General features: G+C 39.4%; 1 pseudogene; it reads left to right on the top strand.

Moving 5' to 3' along the window:
* The first annotated feature begins 14,335 nt into the window (after positions 1 to 14,335).
* LOC105998692 lies at positions 14,336 to 14,630 on the top strand (annotated as a pseudogene).
* The last annotated feature ends 310 nt before the right edge of the window (positions 14,631 to 14,940 follow it).

Below are 14,940 nucleotides of genomic sequence, written 5' to 3'. Positions count from 1 at the left end.
TGACTCACAGGCTGAAAATATAGCTTCTGTTTCATGAGTTTAAATTCAGATGTCCTTGTGAATCCAGCTCCTCGTGTGAGCTGAAAGAATGAGAGAACTTTTTTGAAATGGTAAATCATTAAAGTAAAATATTAGCTCAAAAGACCTGGAATTTCTTACCATACTTAAAACTCACAGAGTGTGAATAAGTTATTTTGAGCAAAGATTTAAATTTCAATCAATTCTTAGATATTCCTTCCCCCCGTCCCCAGTTCTTCTGATATTGGAGTAGCATTCTTGTTGTTATTAAGAATATTACCCTAGGGACCGGGGACTTAGTAGCAAAGCACTTGCCTAGTAAGTACAAGGCCCTGAGTTTAGTCCTCAGCTCTGAAAAAAAAAAAAAAAGAATATTACATGAATGGAGGGAGGAAGAGTGAGCAAATGAAATCATTATATTCAATGTATACTATATTAAAAATTAAACTACGTAACATGAGAGTAGGGATGGAAAGGGGAAAATAGGTGAGAATGATAGAAAAGGTGACACTGCTTCTTAATGCATTGTATTATGGAATTGTAAGCACTTTGTAAACTGCTTAATAAAATAAAATGAAGAAGAAAATTACTCAGTCATACATTTTTCTTAGAGAAGAGACAGCATTTTTAGTTCTAATAGTGTCAGATACCATGGCTTCTATGTGACTTCAGTTCATACCACAAATAAAGTATCATCACTTTCTTTAAATAAATCATAAATGCTCTAAGATTTTATCCTATTAAGCATATCTTTTAAAAGTCAGCAGACGCTAGTCAATAAAAATGCATCTACTTAAGATATTTAAAAATCTAAAGGGAAAATTTGCAGCTTAAAACATACTAATTTAGCCGGGTGCTGGTGGCTCACGCCTGTAATACTAGCTCCTCAGGAGGCTGAGAACTGAAGATCGTGGTTCAAAGCCAGCCCAGGCAGGAAAGTCCATGAGACTCTTATCTCCAATAAACCACCAGAAAATGGGAAGTAGCACTGTGGCTCAAGCAGTAGAGCGTTGCCCTTGAGCTGAAGAGCTGAGAGACAGCGCCCAGGCCCAGAGTTCAAGACCCATGACCGACAAAAAAAAAAAAAAAAATACTAATTTGATTTCCTAATACTGAGCACATTCATTAATTATATTTGCACATTTAGGCTATTTCCAATTTAGCTCTTTGAAGATTTTGACTTCTAATTAGCTAACAGAAATATTTTAGTGCCTACATATTAATTTGGAATATTGTAGTTTTTATCCAATTGTAATTATAAACACAGAAGGGAAAAAACTTATCTGTAGAGATATCTATAGAGAAAAGAAGTTGATGGAAAACCAAAGAAACTTCATTTCTTGTACTTCCTTACAGTGATCATTTTAAGTGGAATTCTAGCTTGACTTGTCCATATGTACTCTAGCTAAGTAAGAGATTTTCATTTTAAAAATGTGCATGTGTGTGTGTGTGTGTGTGTAAGTCTGTGTGTGTGCTGTTAGTGGGACTTGAACTCAAGGCTGGGACTCTGTCCCTTTGTTTTTTCATTCAATGCTGGTACTCTACCACTTGAGCTACACCTCCACTTCTGGCTTTTTGCTGGTTAATTAGAGATGGGAGTCTCATGGGCTTTCCTGCTCAGGCTGCCTTCAAACCAGGATCCTAGGATTACAGTATGAGCCACTGGTGCCCAGTTAAGAGCTACCGATGGGTCACACTAGTAATCCTAGCTACTCAGGAAGCTGGGATGTGGAGGACCATAGGTTAAGTTAATCCAGAAAGAAAGGTTCACTAAACTCTATTTCCAAATAACCAGTAAAAATCAGGACTTATCTGGGCACCCTAGCTACTCAAGAGGCTGAGATCTGAGAACCGACTGGAGACAATCCAGGCAGACAACTCTGAGATTCTTATCCCCAATTAACTAGCCAAAAGATAGAAGGGGAGGTGTGACTCAAGTGGCAGAACAGCAGCTGTGAAGAAAACAAGCCAAGTTAAAGCAGGAGGCCATGAGTTCAAGCCCCAATACTTATACATAAAATCAAAAGCAGGGCTGGAAGCATATTCAGGTGCTAGAACATCAGCCTATCAGCCTCAGTTGAAATTCTAGGACAAAAAAGGAAGGGAAAGGGAGGGGAGGGAAGGGAAGGGGAAGAGAAGGAAGGGCAAAGAAGCTGTTTTGTCAGGAGAACTTTGACAGGATCAATGTTCCAGAACTCTTGCTGTCACTAGATTTATATGTGTTCTTTCTGGAGCCTAAAGTAATTGTTAAGGGACTGCAGCAGACAGTGAGTGGCTCAGCTCAAAGGACACGATGCACAGATGCTTTTCTGTAATTCACAGGCCCAACAAAATCATCGTTTAGGTTGCCTCTTACACTGCAACTGAACTGTGAGTCATTGGTCAGGACTGAGCTTTTTGCTACTCCCCAGAAGCTGCTAAGTCCCTGTCCATCTTGTTCCTGATTTATCTGACTGGCTTTGGGGAGCCAACTTAATTCAGGTAGGAAACACAAGCTTATTAAAATTTTCCTCCTGAGCCACTTTTGGTTTGGGGGTAGTTAATGGGAGATAAGAGTCTCATGGTCTTTCCTGCCTGAGCTGGCTTTAAACAGCTATCTTCAGATCTCAGCCTGCTGAGTAGCTAGGATGACAGGCGTGAGCCACTGGTGCTGGGCTCTTCCCTCTTAATCTCCTCTCTTAGTCTTATGTCTCAAGATGAGCTCTTACATATAAGAAAATAATTTCTATCAATAAAATCAAAGCAGTAATGTGTGATCTCTCTCTGTGTATATGTGTGTGATCTGTGTGTATGTCTGTGTTTGGGTGTGCTATGCACAATACTTAAACTTCAAGCTCTTGCTTGGTATTTTTGCTCAAGGTTTTACCACTGGAGCCACTCCTCCAGATGCTGCATGGAGAGGGGGAATGTGGGAAGGAATTGAGAGAGGGAGGGAAGGAAGGGATTGAGAGATGGAAGGAGGGAGGTTTTTGCTTTTGGGTTAATTGGAAAGGGGGTTCTCAGATTTGTCTGTTTGGACTAGCTTCAAATTGTGATCCTCTGATCTCAGCCACCTGAGCAGTGAGTATTGTAGACATGAGCCACTGGAACCCAGCCTGGTCTGCCTTTAACATTCCAAATTGTCATCGTTCATGGATTCTTGGAAAGCTTTCAATGAGAAGCTCTTCTGAGGCCCCGTGTGACAAGGTGTTATATCCCAGCTACTGGAGCCAGTGGGACTCAAACCCAGTGAAAGGACTCAAACCCAGTCCACCTGGCTGGAAGCCTTTTTATTAGCCACATGGTGTCTGTCCCTAGCTCACACAGCTGGAGAATAGCTCCGTTTGTTTTTCATGGGGATTTTTATAGGAAGGGGTTTCACGCAGGTGGTGTTTACTAAAGCAAGCAAACAAGGTTCCAGAAGCAAAACTTAGCCTTCAGTCCCAAGAGCATAGACAAGACCTAATTTTGATTTAGCATGACCCACACTATCAATGCCATAAACATTATTACAAAAAGTCAAAACATATCCTTGCCTTACAGAAGTCAAAACATAACCTTGGGAAAGGGAAGTGTATTTTAAATCTCAAAACATTAGAGAGTCGTTCCCATGGTTGGGGGTACACTGAAATTTTCCTTACAGAAATGATTTTTATTGTAAGCTCGTGACTAATTCAGCAGCTCGGTACAGCTGGAGATAAGCCTCAAGGTTGTTGGTGGCCTTCAGCAAAGTTTGTGGTAAACTGCAAAGCTGCCAGCCTGGCAAACTTGAGAGGGGGAGACATGTTCTTTTGCTTTTTAGCAAGGATGTAAAGGAGCTAAGACTGGCTACTGGCCATTTGACCTGGAGTTTCTCTCTCCAGAGGGGTTCTACCCTTAATATTTGGCCCTGTTTTTTAACAATCAATAATTCTATTCTGTTTTCTGATTTTACATGTTATACTGGTTATGGTCATTAAATTCTGCTGAGCATTTATTGGTGATACAGCAAAGGCAGACACACAAATTCATTTAGATTACAGAAAAACTATCACAAATGAAAGCACCTATCCCAACTCTTCCAAATTATTTGACAAGCTAATAATTTTACCAATGGGTAACAATTCTTTCTCAGTGTGAGTGTAGCTTCAGGTGTCTGGAGAGTAAGATCATTAAAGCAAAAGTAGAAGAGCTGAGTTTTGGGGGTGGCCTTTTTGATCAAAGTATGAATTTTTGTTGTTGTTGTCGTTGATCATGGGGCTTTAACTCAGAGCTTCAGCCGTATCCCTGAGGACTGTTGCTCAAGGCTAGTACACTACCACTTTTAGCCATAGCTCCACTTCCATTTTTTGTTGTTGTTGTTTTTGCACAGTTAATTAGAGATAAGAGTTGTAAGGTCGGGCTGGGAAGGTGGTTCAGTGGTAGAGCGCTTGCTTTTCATGCATGAGGCCCTGGGTTTGATTCCTCAGCACCACATAAGCAGAAAAAGAGTTGTAAGGTCTGCCCTGAGAAGGCGAGCGGACTCCTCCCTCCTCTTGGCTAATAAGTCTCTGCAACGTACCTGTGTCACCTAGGTAACTGACACACCTGGTGGTAGTCACCTCTCCCTCTTCCAAGGTCACTTGGCTACACTTCTTCCCGACTCTCCCCTGTGTAAACCCAGGTGAGACCTGGCTCACCCTTTCGACCTGTGGCCTCCACCACGCACAGCACACCAACAGTTCAGTAATAAAATAAACTTCTCTTCCTACCTGAATACCGCATGGTGTTCTCATCATTGGCCACCTAATTAAACCTACCTATTTAATATACCTTGCAAGAGTCTCATGGACTTTCCTGCCTGGCTTCAAACCATGAACCTTAAATCTAAGCTTCCTCAGTAGCTAGGATTACAAGCGTGAGTCACTGGTGCCTGGCTGAGTGTGAATTCTTGATTAGGGCAATTGCTGCCCATGGAGACAGAATTGCACTAAGAATTCAATCGCTCTTCTCCATGCTAAGTACTTCAATTTTTCTTTCTTTTTCTTTCTTTCTTTCTTTCTTTCTTTCTTTCTTTCTTCCTTCCTTCCTTTCTTCCTTCCTTCCTTCCTTCCTCCTTCTTCCTTCCTTCCTTCCTTCCTTCCTTCCTTCCTTTCTTCCTTCCTTCCTTCTTTCCTTTCTTCCTTCTTTCCTTTCTTCCTCCCTTCCCCCCCCCTCTCTTGCTTGTTTTCTTCTATTTTATTGTGCCAGCACTGGGGTATCAACTCAGGTCCTAGGCACTCAAGTCATGGCTCCACTTCTGGCTTTCTGGTGCTTAATTGGCAATATGGACTGGATTTAAACTATGATCCTCAGATCTCAGCCTCCAGTGTAGCTAGGATTAGGTATGAGCCACCAGTGCCTGGCTGAAAATAACTTCCTTATGTCAAAGAATTTAAAAAATATAATGAGATTGCTTGTGAGCTATGGCTAAAGGAAAAGATTATGTGTGAAGAACAGGAGTCAGAAACAGAGGCAGAGGATAGATAAACACAAGAAAAGCAAAGAAGTATATTTAATAATGGTTTTTATGTTACAAAAGCCTTTCATCAGAAAATGAAGAGTAAGACCCAAGGAAAATGGGAGACTATATTATTTAAGTTTGAAGAAAGTGAAGAGTAGCAACATGGCTCATGTGGATCTAATGAGAATAAATGAGTTGGAACTCAGCAAGCTAGATTCATTTAGATTATTTTCTATGTCTCTGTAGGACATCTCATCTCTCTTAGATAGGGTGGAAAACTTGTCACATGAGGACCTTTGAAAGGAGATTGGCCAGAAAAATCCCTAGAGTTTGCAGCTTCCTTTAGAGAAAAAATAGAGCAGGACAAGGGTAGAATGACTTCTGCCTGAGGGGAGGAGTAGGTGGGAAAGATGGGGAGAACAATGGAAGGGGTGCTGCACTGTACTCACAAACTGACATGTTGACTTGAAACTGCTTTGTATAACTACTTAGATATAAGGTTTTGTAAGACTAAATAAATAAATAAGAGAGAGGGAGAGAGAACACTTGGTTCTTCCTAATTTTTTTTGAATTTTCTTCAGCTTGAAATACTGTGCATGCCAGGGTTACTTTATTCTTGGCCCTCAGAGAGCTTCTTACCTCTGACAGGTAAACAAAAGACACACTAGAGACTAAATTTCAGGATATAGTTTCCCAGGACAGTCTTGACTATTAAATAAATTGTCAAAGATTACTTTTTAGGTACATATTTTCAGTTTAAAGACATATTTTCCTTTGAAGGTAAAAAAAAGGAGAAAAAAATTACATAAGCCATGATGCCTTCAGCAAAATATCTGTTATACTAGTAGTTTTTTTTTATCACAATGGTGCAGTTATGTTATTGGCCTCAGACTGTACTTGATGTCAGACAAAACAAAATCATGTGGGTGTACTGATCACCATCTTCAGCACAAAAAAACAGATACTCCAAATTTTCCCTACTTTCTATTGTGAGTGTGCATGCATGTGTACGCATGTGCATGCACAAACACACATGCACACACACACACACACACACACACACAAAATATTATTTACTGGGACATAGTTTTTGAAAGCCAAAATGGCAAAAGAGGACAATCTCTGTTCAGTTAATATGAATAATTGCAACAGATTTAAAGGTTCTTTTGTACAACAGATTACACATTATGTAGAGGGCAAATCAGATTGAAATGAATATAATTTTTACTAATTGAAAAGTTATATAACTTAGCCCTTTTTGAGAAATTACACAGGCAATTTTAGCTCTTACATACTTAAGTAGAATTATTTATTAACAAGAAAATACTACTGATGTAATACTTAATGAAAATTTTAAATGTACTAAAGGCTGATTTTTTTTCCTCTTTTGTCACTGATTATAAGAGTCATCAATTTTTGTCTAATTACATAATAGTAACTTTTAGTTACTGAAATCTGATAAAAGAGAGAGAACATTTTATAACTAATTTATTAAAAAATGGCTTTCTATTTGGAAATAAAAAGATCATGAAAAGTATTAAAGTAAGGAGGACAGGCGTCATACAACCCAAAGCTAATGTTTTAAAAAAGAAAAAGCCAAAAATAAAAATAAAAAATTTAAAAACCTGAAATTCTCATCAATGGAGAAAAAAAACCCTTTCAAGTCAAGCTACCCCAAACTCAATTGTCCTTATCTATGTAGCTTCTCTAATAAAAGTTAGAGGTTGGTCAATTTATCTTTTAATTGGTTCTAATAGATAGGATGACACATGTTCCTGAAAGAAGATGCTGTATAATAATGAGTAATTGCTCTTACTTTTTCTTGGATACTGGACAGTATAACAAGAGGATAGATAGTGGGTTTGCATAATGACAAACAGTATGGGAAGGTCCATAAAAGGCCATGGATTAAATGGTTTAAGCATGATGAATGCCAGTCTCACATTTGCAATCCTAGCGACTTGGAGGCTGAGATATAGAGGATAGCAATTTGAAGCCAGCCCAACAGCGAGACTCCAGTGAGTCCCAATTAATCAGCAAATCTCCAATTAATCAACAAAAAGCTGGACTTATCTAAGCACTGGTGTTTCACTCCTGTAATCCTAGCTATTCAGGAGTTTGAAAACTGAGCATTGGGGTTTAAAACCAGTCCAGGAAGGAAAATCTGTGAGGCACCAAAAAGCTGGAAGTGAAATTGTGGCTCAAGTGCTAGAGTGCTAGCCTTGAGGAAAGAAAAACAGCTAAAGAGCAGTGTTAAAGCCCCAGTACTGGCACAAAAAAAGAAGAGAAAAGGAGGGATGGGGAGAGAGGAGAGAGGGGGGAGGGAAAGAAGGAAGGAAGGAAAGAGAAAGGAAGGAAGGAAGAGAAAGAAATGAAAGAGTAAGAAAGAAAGGAAGGAAGAAAGACAGGAAAGAAAAAGAGAAAGAGAGAGAAAGAAAAGAAAGTAAGAAAGAGAAAGCAAGGAAGAAAGATAGGAAAGAAAGAGGGAAAGAAAAAGAAAGAAAGAAGCTGGGCACTGGTGGCTGTAATCCTAGCTACTCAGGAGGCTGAGATCTGAGGATCGTGGTTCAAAGCCAGCCCGGGCAGGAGAGACCGTGAGACTCTTATCTCCAATAATCCACCAGAAAACCGGAAGTGGCGCTGTAGCTCAAGTGGTAGAGCGCTTGCCTTGAGCTGAAGAGCTGAGGGACAGCACTCAGGCCCAGAGTTCAAGCCCCACGACCAACAAAAAAGAAAAAGAAAAGAAAAAGAAAGAAAGAGAGAGAAAGAAAAAGAAAGAAAGAAAGAAAGAAAAAGAAAAGAATGAAAGAAAGGCAGAAAACAAAGGAGGAAAGAAAGGAGGGAAGAAAGAAAGAGATGGAGGAAAGGAAGAAGAGAGAGAGTGAAAGAGAGAGGGGGGTGGAGGGAGGGAGGGAGAAAGCTGGACTTGAGGCATGGCTCAGGAGGTAGAACAGTCAATTAAGTACAAACCTCCTGAATTCAAACTCCAGTACTAGAAAGAAAAAAAGTATATGTACTTCAAAGAAACTATACTAACAACTTGGGATCTATTTTATAAATTAAATATGTCTTTTATAGGAAATCTTCAAATGGTATAGAAAATTTAGTTTAGGATGATAAAAAATTATTAATCTTAAACAGATATATATACTGATGATATTTTTATATACTTTCCTCAGTTTATCTTTAGCAAATGAATATGTCTGTAGACTATATATATAATTAAAGTTATACATATCACATATGCATATACACAAATATATAAATATACACATTCATATGTAATTTTATATGTAAGTATATCGTGAGGTTCTTTTCAAATTCTTAAGCAGTCTTCAAAAATATGACACTACACCCATGATTTTTATCTTATAAATTCTTCAAGTAAACAGGTACTGGTGGGTGCATGATACTAAGGAGGCTGAGATCTGGTCTGATCATGGTTTGAAGCCAGCCCAGGCAGGAAAGTCTGTGAGATTCTTATCTCCAATTAATCACCATAAAGCTGAAAGTGGAGCTGTGGCTTGAGTGGTAGAACACTGTCTGTGAGCAAAAGAACTCAAGGACAGCACCTAGGCCCTGAGTTCCACAGAACTGGAGCGCACCCAAAGGCAGGAGGTAGAGCTATGGCTGTCTAAGGCTTTTAGCCTTAAGCTGAAAAGGTTAAGGGACAATGTCCAGGCCCTGAGTTCAAGTCTCAGGACTGGCACAAATTAATAATAATTATAACTATATAATATAATAATAATTACTATTATATTGTCTTATAAGTATAATTGTTATAATAAACAATAAATTATTATTATTATGTAGTAATCTTAGTGAAACTCTCACAATTATTTGAGAGGGGAAGTTCAATCTCCTATGAGGAACAGTTGCAACAATAAATATTAAGAGTATGTATGTTTTGTGGTTGTCAGTACTGAATGAAGAACTACCACAGGTTAAGAGCTCAAAATGAAAAGAATGGCTTGTTTACAAGAATGAAAAGCACCCACAATTTTTAGTTACAATCCTGAAATGTACAACTCTTCAAAACTAATAGGTGGACAATAAGATAAAGTGGGATCTTTGAAGATAAAGGCCAATTTTTGGCATGTGTTCCATTGAACAATAATGGCCTGTTTCTTTAACCTAGGAGTGTTGTGACTGCTTCCACCAAAACAGTGCAGCAAGAAAGATTCTATCTGGCTTGACTGTCTAGTCTACTTGTCACACACCCAAAGCGACATTGATTCTGGAAAACTACATCTGGATCAGCTCCTTTGTCTCTATGGTCTCCATGAATGAGTCCACAGACACAGAGGGAGAAGTGAAATGGCAAAAATGTACTCAAGAAAAAGGTAAGCAGAACTCCTGCTAAATAGAAGGGGGTCCAAGGAGGAGGTGCTGTCTGGGGCTCATTGTACAAAGCTTAATAAGGTGACCTTGGAGAGAGCTACATGACTCTCAAGATCATTAGACAGCTGTGGGCCATAGCAGTGCCCAGACCCAATCAGAGGGCTCCATGCAAATACACAAGTGCTCCATGCATTATTTCACCTCTTTGACCTGGGAACCCATTTTGTGCGCTTATGTCTGGTGTTCAATCAGCCTGTTCTTTTATTATTATTATTATTATTATTATTGTCAATGTGATGTACAGAGGGGTTACAGTTACATAAGTAAGGTAAGAAGTACATTTCTTGTCAAACTTGTGACCCTCTCTCTCATTTTTCCCTACTTTCCCTCCCTCCCAATCCCCCATCCCAAGTTGTACAGATCATTTCCAACATATTGTCTTGTGAATACCGCAATCAGCACATTCTTTATGTGCAAGTCTTCCCTGAACAAGGGGCCATCACATGATTCCTAGGGGCTAGCATTTGTGACTGTGATGAGGGTCTAGGAGCCTGCACACAGGACTGCTCAGGGCTATGTGAGGAATGCAGAAGCTCTGCAGGAGGGAGATTTGCCCTGATTGCCTAGCCTGGCTCTTTTTCTGTTTTTACCATCACAGAAGAAGCCCAATCAGCAGAGACAGACTAGGTACTGCCAGATGTTGGTGTCCCAATAAAATCAGCATCCCTTCTCAGACACAAGACATTATTTTTTCTAAATTGTGATGCAATAGGCCCAATACAGAATTTACTTTTTAAGCAATATCTAAGGGTACAATTCTATGGGGATGAATATATTCACATCACTCTGCAATCATTGTCTCCAGAATATTCTTATTAATCCAAATTGAAACTCTATCCAATAATTGTAAACTTTCTATTCGACTTCTCCTTCTCTGGTCCCAGGCAATCTCACTCTACTTTCTGTTAGCAGCCATCTTAAGTATAGACATTACTGGGGAAATGGAGTTTTCTGATCCATCGGTGTCATACCTTAGCCATTTGAGACTTTCTTGATTAAAAACTAAGTATCTTAGAGTAGAAACTATCCATCCCTGTTGCTTATTTCTAATGTCTCTAGCAACAAAACCCAGATGCTAAGTCAAATTCAGTAACTTTGCCTCTTTTCAGATTGAGGATCCCAAGTGTGCCTGAACTCTAGGCAGTACTAATCTCTATATGTGCTAGGGTCCCTCCCCCCACATACATACACAGGTATCTGCAATAAAGCTTAATTTGTAATGTAGGCAGAGTCAAAGATTCACAAAAAACATAAGAAGATTATAACAATGAAGATGGAACAAGCAAGAATGCAATGAACACTAAAATAGATCTAGTATCACAATTAGGCATTTCTACTGTGGATCTTTGGGTCTATTATAAAAGCAAATATAGGTCAATTGGAAATAAACACTGAAAACAACATGTGGTTAAATAACCCAGCAGGCTACTACGTGAGAAGACAATGTGACATAGATGCAAGGACCACTGGACAGAGGGATGATTTGTGTCCTGGGCTGGATAGAATAGAACCAAGCAAGATCTCACCACATTACTCAAAAATGGCATGCAATTGAAACCTACAAATTGCTTATTGTGACAATTTTCCATTGCATCTTGTTGAACAACAGGTAACTGAAACCACAGCAAGCCAACACTGTGGGTAATGGGGGACTCCTGTAGTCATTGTTTTATATCACCGACTCGGGTGATTGATCATATCATAAAATCAAATGGGACCATGAAGCTGTCAGATTGAAGTCTATCAATCTCATTTTCTCCAATCAGTGAGAGTACTGTAATAAGTCTGTAGGATGGAGTCTTTTCTGTCAAAGTAGTTGCTTGACATAGCACTGCCATTTGGAGGGACAGCCACTGTCTCTTCAGGTATTCCATGCCTTAAGTTCCAGGAAGAATCACAGATGGAACAATTTTCTGCTTTTTCCGGGTGTCCCAGTCTCCACCACTTAAGGGTAAACTTTTTAACTCCATCTAAACTAGTCAGTCTTGTCGAATTGTGAACCTGACTTCTGTCCAACCAGAATAAGGGGGCAGTAATGAGTTAGGGAGAGATCTGGGCGGACGTCCCACCCAGTGTGCTCCCTTTCTTGGTTTCTTCTATCAGTAGTATGTCCTTCTGCAAAAGGAAACTGTCACATTTCCCTGGACTTGATGTCTTATTCCTATGTGACACCTTAATATCCCAAGGCATTTCCAACAAATCTCAGGAAAGAACTCTCAAAGTTCTGCACCTTGGAAAAACCTTTCAGCCTAACAAAATGACAGTAAAACCAGATTTGAGGAATACATCTTTAGTGCTGTCCCCACAAATAGAAATGTACACTTTTAAGGTAAATTAAGAGATGGTAATGACTGGGACTGGAGAATCTCAGAAGAAAAACTTATAGATAAAAGGGGTTGCAATGCAAACAAACCATGAGTTGGGTACTGGTGGCTCCTGCCTGTAATCCTAGTTACTCAGAAGGCTGACATCTGAGGATTATGGTTCAAAGCCAGCCTAGGCAGAAAAGTCCATGAGCCTATTATCTTCAATCAGCCATCAATAAAACAGAAGTGGAGGTGTGGCTCAAGTGCTAGTCTTGAGAGAAAAAAAAAAGAATGAGGAAGAGTGAGTGAGAGGCCTTGAGTTTCAGTCCCATTACTGATACAAAGAAAAGAAAAAAAATAAGAAGGAAGGAAGAGAGGAAAAGAGAAGGGTGGAGGAGAGGGAAGAGGGAAAGTGAGGGGAGAGGAGAGGAGAAAAGAGGGAAAGGGAGAGGAGAGTGTGTGCTTTTGTATGTACGTATGTGTGTATATGTATGAATGTATGTATATGGCCGGGGGGGGTCCTAAATAAAGGAAAGGGACACTTTCATAGAGGAGCTGGACTCACAGAATAGGAGAATTGACAGAGGAAGGACTTCATTAGAAACATCTCTGCCCCCATACAATTAAAATTCACCAGTCCATGTTTCCTGTATCTCTCATCTTCCCTTCTGACTCAAATGTTTATGTATTTATCATGCCTCTGTTATTCCAGTGGGTAGTGATTAGGCTTGAGAGGTCAGACAGCTTGGCCTGGCCATTCATATCTAGTAGGAGCCAAGGCTGGACCTGATGTAGTGATGACTTCCCATTCATCACCCACAACTCTGCACGATGAGTCTCATGCTGTAACTAAATGGAACTTCAATCTACCCTGTTGGTAAAGTGATCAAATGTATTTAAGAGCCAGGAAGGAAAATGATGTGAATATTATTGACTGTCATTACTGTATCAACTCCTCTTTCTGTACACTTGATAAAATTGTCCTTAGCTGGGCTTATTTGACTTTCCTGGAAGTAGCAGGGTTTAGCACTGGCATGTACATCAGTGGGGGGGGGTTCCATCGTTCCTGTCTTGCAGAGACCATTCTGAAAAGAGGAATTGGAGAGACAGACATCTGTGTCTGCCCAAGTGATTGGCAAGTGCTCGTCACCACACAAATAACAATGAGCTGTTCATTCAATATGCCACTGAGATCTGAAGATATTGTGAAATGTAGAATAGTCTAGATCACTTGAGATGACGCTGTTTTTACTATACATAATATTTCATTCATGATTTGGTTCCTTAAAGGATATTTAATAGCATATATATGCTTATATTTATGCTTCAACATACTAATATATAATAGTGGCATGTATGTTCTATATGTTTTATATATTATATATTATAGCATACACATATACCTGTATATATTCATATATGTTGCTATTAATATTAGATATGCACATGCATATACACGTATTTACATATATGTATTATATACATATATGCATGTGTTTATATGTTTACACATATACATATGTATAGAGTTAATATTTAATATCACACATACATGTATATATACATATATATGATTTTTAAACTTAGAAGTCCCTGACTGTATTTTCTGTGATTCTTTCCCAAGTTCAGTCACGTTTACGACATAGGCTATCTTACATCACACAGTATTTCATTTCTTATGAGGACCATTTAGGAAAAGCTCCCATGTGTTAAGACTGGTTTTAAAGCATATCCTACTTCAGCTATTATGGAAAAGTCATTCTGAGAATTCATTTAAAATACTATCTTAAGCTTTGGGCTCTTTTGCTCACAGAAATGTAGATTGATTAAATAAATATGAGCAGGAGATAACTTGTTATAAAGAATATTTACCAAAATCAGTGACAGCCAGTATTTGTCCCATATCTAAGCATTGTCAAGAATTATTAAGGAAAAGTAGAAAAGAAACCAAGATATCTTTCAATGTGGGTAAATTTCTTCTTAGTTCTCAGTTCAAGTGTTTGGTCTGTTCTTTTCAGTGATTCGGTCAGATGTTATGGAATTTGCATCCTGCTCCTTAATCACAGGCTGCTTTGTTCCTAGATTCATTTTTGAGTTATTTGTGACAAGAGCGCCACGGCGGGTGAAGGTCGCCTTGGTGCGGAGTTTCAGCACGCGTGTTCGCGCGGGGATGGATTCATCCTCGTCTTCCGCAGGAGGTCTGGGCCCAGTGGACCCACAGTTACAGCATTTCATTGAGGTAAGCAGCGCTGCCAGCAGCGGGTGCACCAGATGACTGAACTTTGTTGGGAGAAGTGAATGAACAAGCCTGGGCCAAAGTTGGACAGTCGGGCTGAGGCCTGTTTGGTGAACTACATTGAGCGTTTCATTGATACGAGCCAATTCATCTTGAATCGACTGGAACAGACCCAGAAATCCAAGCCAGTCTTCTCAGAAAGCCTTTCTGACTGATCTCAGCATTACCTCTTTGGGAAAGGAAGGTAGTCCAAGAAATGAAGAGCTGTTGAGGGAATGATTGAAGAAATGGCTATGGAGGATTGACACCCACCTTTTCTCACTCTTGGGACATCTTGTCCTTTGACAATGAACAAAGACTAATGTTTTGTGGGGCTGGAGCTTGAGGGTCACGTGTATTTGGTTGTGTTTTTAATGCTAATCACGTGAAATTGACAAATGGAAAACTATTAGATGCAGATTACCTCTATGTAGGACTGTGCTTTTCTTAAGGTCTCCTTAACTGCTTTCTATAATTTTGATAGTGGAAATGCTTTCTGT

Source organism: Dipodomys ordii, unplaced genomic scaffold (assembly GCF_000151885.1).
Source record: "Dipodomys ordii isolate 6190 unplaced genomic scaffold, Dord_2.0 Scaffold170, whole genome shotgun sequence".
NCBI classification, from domain to species: Eukaryota; Metazoa; Chordata; class Mammalia; order Rodentia; family Heteromyidae; genus Dipodomys; species Dipodomys ordii.
Note: the sequence above shows the minus strand (reverse complement) of the source record. Positions and strands in the feature narration are given on the sequence as shown.